General features: G+C 40.7%; 1 protein-coding gene across 18 annotated transcripts in view; it reads left to right on the top strand.

Moving 5' to 3' along the window:
• The window catches only part of GTDC1 (glycosyltransferase like domain containing 1), a 193,644-nt gene that overhangs the window by 17,293 nt on the left and 166,567 nt on the right, over positions 1 to 9,784 (top strand). For 15 of the 18 annotated variants that reach the window (XM_035331007.1, XM_035331005.1, XM_035331006.1 and 12 more), the window contains one exon: positions 5,655 to 5,835. The exons of the other annotated variants lie outside the window; for them this stretch is intronic. The gene's annotated coding sequence lies outside the window, so the exon portion shown is untranslated. Of the gene's footprint in view, positions 1 to 5,654; positions 5,836 to 9,784 lie in introns of those variants that run through there. 18 annotated transcript variants of the gene reach the window in all.

Below are 9,784 nucleotides of genomic sequence, written 5' to 3'. Positions count from 1 at the left end.
AGCTTCTGGATCCAGCAGGGCCATTCCCAGCTGAGGCTGGTCGGCTGGACTGAAATGGCAAGGCATGTGTCTCCTGCCCGTCCTTGCATAGCCTGTGGTTGCTGCAGTTTTCCATCATCTGGGTTGTCCCATCCCTGCTCCTTGAGGTGCTGAAGGGGTGACCCGGGTTGTCCAGCCAGTCACGTTGCATCGCGTGGTGCCGAGGTGGTCATCATGGTGAAGGAGAGGATTATTTGGGAAGCCTCTCCTTGTCCTCAGTGTTCATTTAAACCAGTAACTCTCAGCGGCTGCTACCTGCACGTAGGTATGTTCAACTCGCCCTCAGTCGTCATTTTCTTGATGCCTTGGTAGAAGTGTTTGGGGGGGGGGGGGGGATTACTCTTTAAATATTGTTTGGCTGTCCCGGGGTGAAGGATTTCTTGTGCTTAAACCTCAGAAATCATGGGTTAGTAGTAATGAACCACGGGCTATCCAGTGCTCCAGTTCTGCTCACGAGGAGGACCAGGTGGTATTGCAACAGAAACGTCACCAGCTGCCTCTACGGCTTCTGCCTAAAAGTTACAGCTTACGGTATTACACAGGTAATGAAGAAAACTTAACTGGTGTTTCTCATGTGTCATATTACTTCAGAATTAGATTTGTTACAGGTATATCGCGATTGGCAGCATTGCAACTCAGAATGACTGGTGCCTGGAAGTAAGCGTCTACTGAACGTGTTCAGTATGGTCTGTGGTGGGACTGAGCTGGGAATAATTCATTGCTTATTCAGAAAACAAACAAACCCAAATGGACACACGCTTAAATTATGTGAACAATGGGGGGAAAAAAAAAAGCAGGTCATCAAAAATAACAGTGCAGCCATCATCTCCCCTGTTCTGTTCGAGAGTTCTCAACTCCTGGAAACTGGATCCTGGCGAACGGCAGATGCCAAGGCTGCAGAGCCAGCGATCGTGTAGTCATAACATTTTAAAGATTTTTTTCCCAAAGTTTTTGCCTGCTCTGAAATCATTTAATTAAGCGTATTTTAGCCTGAGAATCCGTATATTCAGCAGAGTGTAAGTTCTGCTCAGCTGTGAGTTTTACAGGGTTTCCAATACCCTGTTGGGGGGTGGAGTTCCTGTAATTATTATTATTACTATTATTTTTTTAAACTTTATGAGCATTTTATATAATGATGTTCCTGTCATGCTTTTGGCTATGAATCAGCAAAGCATTTATGTGCATTCTTTAATTGAAGCATGGAGTTGTCTCGCTGTGCAAATGTTGAAGTCAGTGAGACTATTAATTAAAATTAAGTATCTGTATAAGTGCTTTTTCTAAAAATAAGTTGCTTCATAACAGCTTTGGGCCATATTGGGGAGGAGGGGCTATTTTTTTTTTTTCAAACTTTGAAAAGAGGTATATAATTCTCTCCGAATTGTACCGTGATGAAACGTCAGGGCAGTACCAGAGGGCAGAAGGGGTCTGCAGTGGGGAGGGAGCTTTCTAGCTCCTAAGCTGTCACCTGTACTTAAAAAGAATAAAACTATTACACAGGGGGTGGCATGAAGGAAAACTTAAGCCCTTGCAGTAGTGGAAGCACACAAGCTAGCTTCCTATAAAACAGTCAGTTCATCATCTTGCTCACCGTGTGCCTGGCTACAAATCCGTTTCTCTTCCATCCGAATGAAACCTTGCATGGTTTAGTTAAAGTCAGGACTTCCCACTGTGAGGCTTTTTAGCTACTTGTGGTGTTTTGTTTGCTTTCTGTCAGTACTCAGAGGCGTTGCAGGTATTTCAAGGGTTTTGGAAAACACCAAACTGTGTTTTGTCCTCTGTGCATTAAACAATTTGCAATACAACTTAAATAATTTGCTTTATAAAATTACCTGGTTAATTAATTCTCACAACACCTTGGTAAAAGATTGAACTTTGATCTCCTAAGTCTGGGTCTCCACCAGGCTCCTTTTTAGGCTTTTACCTTTTTTCGTATTTCTTTTCAAATCAGACTTCTTGTGACAAGCTCCAGTACTCCCCAGCTCCAGTAAACCAATGAATCGGGGAGGGAAGAAATGACTAGGAACACAGGAAAGGAGAACGTGTGTGAAGCTGGTTTGTGCTGCCGGGTTTCCTACTGCACCTCAGCTGTCTCTTCCCGTTGCACTGATTTTTAAGACCGTTCAGACATGTCTTTTTACAGCAGTGTGTGCGTATAAATATATATACGGAGAGAGATAAAGCACTGACCACATTCCTATTCAGGACATGTTAATGAGAGACTCTTCATTTACCTGATGCGAGCTGGGAAGAAACTTCATCTGCCTGAGGTCATCCCGTATTTGAAGATCCAGAGGTAGAACGCAGGTGTTTTGTGACCTGAAGATGATGCTTGTGAGGCGCTTCAGTGCGATGAGTTGACGTCCCCAGGCAGTCGATTTTTACTGCAGCACTTCTTAATATTAATCATTATTACCTATTTATTAGTAGGAGAAATTGAGAATCAAATTGGAGAGGAACACATTGCAGATGCTTGGTGAAAATCACGTGATGGCTTCCGAAAATTGGGCTCAGAAGATTCCTACTTTACATCGTTAATTAATACTGGGGGAGGGAGTTGACTTCGTTTGGTCAGTGTCCCTGCTCAAAGTTTCTCTGAAGCTCTGGCAAATGCACGCAAAGTAAAATTTACGTTGTTTGGGGAAGAAAGCCCAGTTTGCCATCTTTACTGTTCGCATGTCAGTTGCTCTTTATTGCTTTTTAAATTTGATTTCATTGTGGTGTAGTGAGCTTTTCAATAAACATAGTGGTTTCATTTATATAACACCAGAATTATTGTTAATGCAGGGTTTCATACAGCGAATTAGGTACGTAATATTGTGTCCAGTGGGATCCTGGATCACCAAATTTGCATAGTTATAGTTCTAGTGACATCGTATCTCATACCAAGAACCTAGGGACCTGATACAATATCAGTAAAACTGTCTCATAGGTATGATTCAAACAGTTTTATTAGCAACATATGGGGTATGAAGGAGCCACAGAGGGTAGTTTGGAGTGTAAGGGTGCTGGCCTATCTTTTTCAGCATGTAATTATATCAGTCCTCTTCTATGGCATTATTTGTTGCTGCCCTGGGATTGCTGAAAAATAACTACTAATATGGTGACACAAAGGATCAGAATAAATTATAATTGTTGACTTTACAAGAAATTCATTGGCAAAAAGGCTTACTATCCTAAGCTCAGATGTCATTTCTGTTTCGGCTTCGTAGCTAAGCCACATCTGCAGAATAATATCTTTTTGAAAGTCTCAGGGTTTTCTGGCAGCCTTGTTTTCTCGTAGTGCGTTCTTTTGTGATCTGGAAGATACAAGGCAGGAACCTCTTTTGGCTGCATTTTAGTTTTCAGTCTGAAACGAGGAGGGTGCATTTTGTTAATTGATATTACGATCTTGGAAACTTGTTACCCACATGGAGCACATTGTAATTAGTCATCTTCAGATGAGTTCATCATTCAAATGTCTGACATTAAAACCTAGCGAAAGTATAATTAGAAGACCGTAATAGTGCTCCTTTTAGTGGTACTTTTTAAATATAATGAATATGATTTTGAAATCACTTTTACATGTGAAAAAAGAGAGGTTTAACGTTTCTGGATTTTGGTAACTGGCTACTGAAGACCACAGTGCATATATGCATAGCTATTAGAGAAATGTGCTATTTGACTATTGCCATGATAGCTTCCTAAAATGCTTATGCTTTCAAAAACACTGGGCTGGCTGAGACACTGAGGCAAAAGCTTTACTAAAGCCAAGACACATAATTTTTGCCTTACCCCCCTTGTGCGTTGTCAAAGGAGGAAATTGGTTTAGTTTGATGTGATTTATTTTTTTCCCGATAAATCTTGACTAGCTCGTCCTCTGAGTGTGTACAAATAGGTTGTTTAATCACTTGTTTTGGGAAGCTGTTGGTATGAAAGCAAGTATTACTTGTCTGCAATGCTCTTGTTTCTCCTTGTTCTTCTCTTTTGGGGTAAGTTTTATTTGTGCCAGCAATTCCTGTCTTTAGGAGCTTTTCTCTCCTCTGTTAACTTTTTGAAGGTAATTGCAGGTGCTTCAGGAACTATTTCAACTAGTTTCTGTAGTACTCAATAGTAGAAAGACCTCAGAGCTTTCTGATTTGACTTTAAAATTTGAAAAAATAAAAATAAATCCCAAATCATCTCTCCTCCCTGTCTCTTTGAAAGCTTGGATTGGAGGCTCTCTGTCAAACTTACTGCTTTTGAGAATCCTAAGTTCTTTTCTGAAGACTGAAGTGAAAAAGCATTACACCTTGCCGTTTTCATAAATAAGTAGAAACACATCATCTAATTTGGCAAAAAAAAAAAAAAAAAAATGTCGATCAGCTTTTAGGTACATAAACATCCTAGACTTGTGATCTTTGTATCTCATGCAGCTCATCCTCTGATTCCAGGGCAACCATCTACAGGGTGAAATGGTTATTTTCAGTGTGTTTCCTAAAAACAGTCAACTCTTTCCCTTAGATATCATTAAGCATAAACATACAATATCTTAATGTCATTTTTTTTTTGCCTTTGTAATGTAATTTTGCTTTTTGCACACTTTCTTACAGTGTTTTCTCCTTTCACGCATCACTTTTTGTTTGGAATAGAAACTTCACACTCACTTTGCTAAAAGATGCTAAAAGAGTGATTTCTGAGATTAAGTATCAAATAGAGAAGAAAAAGAATATAAACAGATCTGGACATCACATCATAGAGACTTTAAAGATCTGTCTCAGGAGCCTCTAGAACCACTCATGTTAATTGTTGCATATCTTGTAATGTGTTTATTTCAAAGTATTGGAAGACTTCCAAAAAGTTCCTGTATTTAAAAGGGCAAAAAGGATGTCGCAGTGGACTTAGCCCAGAACAAAATACAGTAAAGGTTAACCTGGACTTCTGTCAGTGAAGGCTTAAAAGCTAAAAATATATAAATAATAATTAATGTGAGTCACTATGGCTTCATGATAGAAGGCTTTGTGAGACAAAGCTGATGTATTTTTTAATAGGATTGTGTGTCTGGCCTATATTGCTATATAAACTAATTTTTTTAAGTCATTAAATCATTACAACAAAATATTTTGATATAAAAAACTTGGCTTATATGCAACTGAGATACAGGAAATGCTAAAAACGTCCTGTTGCTTAAAGCGTAAATCAAAAGGGATGAGAGAGACCTACAACTCGTGGGTCCCCAGCGTGTTTGTAGCCCATTAACATTTAGGCAGCAGCTCTCTTGGTGGTTTAATTTTTGCTGCTCTGTGTTTCAGATGATGTGAAACATAGTTAGTCCTGTAGTTCAGTCATCGAAATACAGTAAAATTGTAGTTGCTACAGAAAACTAGGGTTGGGAAACCCCAACCTTGATCATATAAATGTTAAGTAAACAAACCTACCTACTCCTTATGATCAGTGGGTGTGGGTGGTCATGGGCTTGTGTCTTTGTGTTTGGCTCAAGTTTAGTCTATTTTTCAGACATGACTGGACTAAGGAGAGTTTTTAGGATAAATGTGTTTTGTCGTATTTGTATGAAGCTTCTTAGTCTAAAACAGTTTGGAAGTTAGACTAGGTGAGCTCAAACCCTGTTTTCTTTTTTTTCCCCCTTAAACTTTATTCAGATTTAAGAACACTATTACACTTGGGAAAATTGCACGTTGTCCACTGGATTGAAGCGGATGAAACAGATGGGAAGAAGTCCTGCCCAGCACAGAGATCCATAGATGAGACTCCCAGACCTCTTTGCTGAGGACATGTAAAGCGCACAGCCTGGTACTTCACTGCTTCCAGCTTTGAATGCAGGTAACAATGCTTCTGTGAAATATGTTTCTGAGAAGGAAAAAGTGAGTGTGTAGTTCCCTGTTTCACAGACCAAAACCACCAGTGTCTCATAGGCACAAGTCCAGTGTCAGGTCCTGGGCTCTGTGTTCTCACAACACGTCTCCCCTTGTAGGCCGCTGTGTCAGTGCAGCGTCATCACCTCCACAGCAAATCCATTAGTTGAGCTTCATCCTGCACGCTGTGGGGTAGCTGTTTCTGAAGGTGCCACCTTTCAGATCACTGATGGATCGAGTTAAGCCACTTTCCTGTCTCTGTGTAACGTTTGTGTGAGCAGGCAGAGGAGACTGCTGTAAGGACTTCAGTGGGTGCAGTCTGTGGACTCCCTTTCTTCACTCGCTGGCCCCCACTCACTGGACAAGGAGACACGATTACACTTTGTGCCCAGCAGTCAGGACAGATTTTGATGTTTAGGAGATGTCTTCTAGCGTGCTTGCCCCTGAAGTGCTTATGACACAGTTTCACACCTTGCTTAAACGTGTGGTAAGTCTGACATGGTTACAGGTTTGGGGAATCAAAGGAACTTTTCCTTCAAGGCAAGATTAGCAACACGCTTGCAGACTTTTTCTCCTTTTTAATCAAAGCCTGGACTCACATGGTTGCAACAGAGGTGGGAAATGTTGGGATTATGAATGAGAGATGCCTGTTAACAATTGTACTGTACTTGTAAGACAAGCTTCATATGGCTGTGCACAAAGGACAGGAACAAGAGACTGGTGAGCCAACAGCAAAGAAGGAAGAGATGACCAAAAAAATTTACCTTTGCCCTTTCAAAAGAAAAATACTGAAGTATGTGGAATTCCACTGGCCAAACTAATGGTCCCAAATTAATAGTCATCAGAGAATAGAGACTGCAGGGAAGGGGGGGACTGTGTCTGACACTTTTGGTGGGGAGGATTAGTTTTCCTCACACTGAGAATTACTAAATCTAATTGGGTCTTTAAGTGTAAAAGACATTTGCATTAGAAACAAAACAGTATTTGCAGGGGTGTCACCCCTCAGGTCCTGCAAGACATTGAAACCAGCTAGAATTGCTTCTCTTAAGGGTAGCTTCGTGCTTTGTCCTTACAGCTTCTGTGTATGTCAAACGGCTCCAAGCCCGGCCCGTTGCAGGAACTGAGCCGCTGTGATCCCAGTGGATGTCAGTGCCCTTCCTTCTGCGCTCCCCTTTCTTTTCCAATAACTTCTGAACTCATCAGGCAGCGTGAACTAAATTTGACAGAAGAGTAACAGGCTTAAAGGTTTTAAGTTCCTATGTGTTAAATTAAAATGTGGCTAAACAATGAAAAGACCATTACAGGCAGCAACAAGGGAAGGTTTGTGGTGTACACTCTTAGGAGGCAGTGGAGAACTCAAGTATTTCTTAGATTGTTGCGTATATTGACACATACTTCTTGTGTCCTAACAGATTTGTTGATTTGGTGCTCTGAGGCATCAGAACTGTGCTGGCCCTATAATCTTGTAATACCATTATCTGCAGGTCTCCATGACATGGGGATTGTTCAAACTTTTACAGTTTGTTTATTCTCATGAAGTTCTTGGCTTATTTGATGCTTGTGGTACTTTTTTTTTTTTTCTCCTCTTTCATCTTCCCACCTCCTTATAGCAGTTATTTCTGTTCTAGTTTTTTTTCAGGGAATTTTTATTTTTAAACTCTCATTGGTGTCTTGTTAAGCTGTTTTTCAACTGTTTCTTACTGTAAATATGTGGGTTTTTCCCTTCATTCTTAACTCAGTCTTTTCAATAAATTAAAAAAAAAAAAACAACCAACACAACAGAAAAGGAGTCTTACAAAACTATTAGTTGATTATTCAAATCCTTTAGGGAGTTTAAAAAAAATTGTGTGAATTGCATATTTTTTTGTATTACAAGGTTTTGTGGTGTGCAATCATTTACTAATATGTCTTTCTGAAAGTAAGGTTGGAAAGACATGCCTAATTTGGTTATTTGCAATGGCAGCCAGTTATGTGAGATACCAAAGCCAAATAAGAAAAAAAAGTTGTTGACAAAGCAGAGCTTCGAGGAACCAAGTGCTTCGGTAGTGCATTTTACTTGAGATATTGCCAGAGTGGAAGCACTCACAGAAAGCTTCTATATTCTACTGTATCTGCAGTTTGTAGGTGGTATTTTACCTGCTGTTCACAAGGGATGAAGTATTGTGCCTGTAGCTTTGGTATGTAGGTGCATCTCCTCCAGGTGGATGATACACAGGAGATTAAGGAGAGTGACTGAAGACAGCAACCCTAATTTATTACAGGAAATAGGGGCTTTTGGTTGTTCACGTGACATCCAATGTCATGGACTAATATATGTGTTTACATGCTTGTTATGAATTCACTTACAATTAATACTTCATTTATTTTCTAAATCTGCCATGTTGCAAATTAAATGAAATTTAGCTACAGACGCAAACAAAAAGCTCCAGATCCTTCCTTCCTCCCACAGCTTGCTTAGGACCACCAAGGTGCTTTCTCACTGGGCTATTCCACCACACAGCTTCTCCCCTCCATTTCGTGCTCTCCTGATTCTTTGCTCCACTTTTTGTCCCTTTTTACCTATAGTGCTTGTGTGCTGTCTATCGAGTTTGCAGACTCTTTGGGACAGTGATCAAGAAGCAGGTCCTGTCCTTGAATAAAACCCGCATTGGCAGCATCGGTTGGCTTCACAGCAGAGCTTCTGCATCCAGCTGGCATTTCTGCCGATGGAGACATTCCCAGGTGACTCAGAGCTGATACCAGCTCTGCCCCTTTCCGTGCATTCCCTGCAGCTTGGGGGTGCCAGGAGAGGAGTCTTGGTTGTCTGAATGGGATGCACAAAAACCGTGATGCCTCGGAGGCTGCTTCTTACTTGCCTACTTACTTAGGTGACAAAGATGAGTCACGTAAGGCAGTTCCTTCTGCAGGATGGAGCAGCAGGGGCAGAGGCACAGTGCCCCACTCAGTTAGGGGGAAGCAGCCCCAGGCAGCAAGGGCAGTGTCACTTACCCCATCCCAATCCCCGCATGAGTGACAGTCACCATGGCAGTACTTGATGTGATGGGGGAACAGAAACGCTAGCTCATGCAAATTTTATATGTTGTGTTTGTTTTACTGTAAGCTGTAAAACTTGTGTTTCTTACAGAGGCAGAATTGTGATTAATGTTACATAAAATGCAAGATTTTCAAAAGCTTTTAGCAGTCTTGGATGCTGAACTGCCATTTTCAGAAAGGATTTAGACACTTAGGTACTCGAGTCTCAGTGCAAGTCCATGAGGTTTTAGGCTTCCACTTCCAAAAATGTGCCTCCAAGTTACTCATGTATTTTTTCTAATGTATATCATTTTTTTCTAATATATTGCACTTAATTTCATGTGGTGTAAACCACAGGTGAGGGATGTGTACTGGAATACTGCCAGTATGTGCAGTGACAGTGGGCCGATGGCAGTCCAGTGCTTGTTCATGTGGCTGTAGCATCACTCTCACAGATAATAAACTTCCATTTTTTCCCTCTTTTTTTGTGTGTGTCAGACATGTACTGGGTAGGTGAAGACAACCTGCCCATCTGTAACTTGTTTCAAGCTTCACTGTGCAGTTAAGTGGCTCCAGAGATGTCAGCGATTTCCATATGTAGACTTTGCTTTGCTCTGCGTGTGTCGTTAGGAGTAAAACAAAATGCGGGGTTCATCTCAGCTCTCGGTGCCTTGGCAGTGCAGCAGTCAGGATGGTGGTTTGCTTAATAGCTACATCACCCTATTTTTTTAGAATATTTTGTTAAATATTTTTTTCTTGAAACTACTAAATACTTATTGAATGCTTCCTAATTATCCAGTAGTATAGAAAAGTTAGCTGAATTCCAAATACAAAATTACTGAATTCTTGCCTCTTGTCTTACTTGTGTAAACATCAATAAAGAGAGGATTCTGTTACTTTTAGGG

The sequence above is a fragment of the Oxyura jamaicensis genome, chromosome 7 (assembly GCF_011077185.1).
Source record: "Oxyura jamaicensis isolate SHBP4307 breed ruddy duck chromosome 7, BPBGC_Ojam_1.0, whole genome shotgun sequence".
In the NCBI taxonomy this organism is placed as follows: domain Eukaryota; kingdom Metazoa; phylum Chordata; class Aves; order Anseriformes; family Anatidae; genus Oxyura; species Oxyura jamaicensis.
This window is presented reverse-complemented; position numbering and strand designations above follow the sequence as displayed.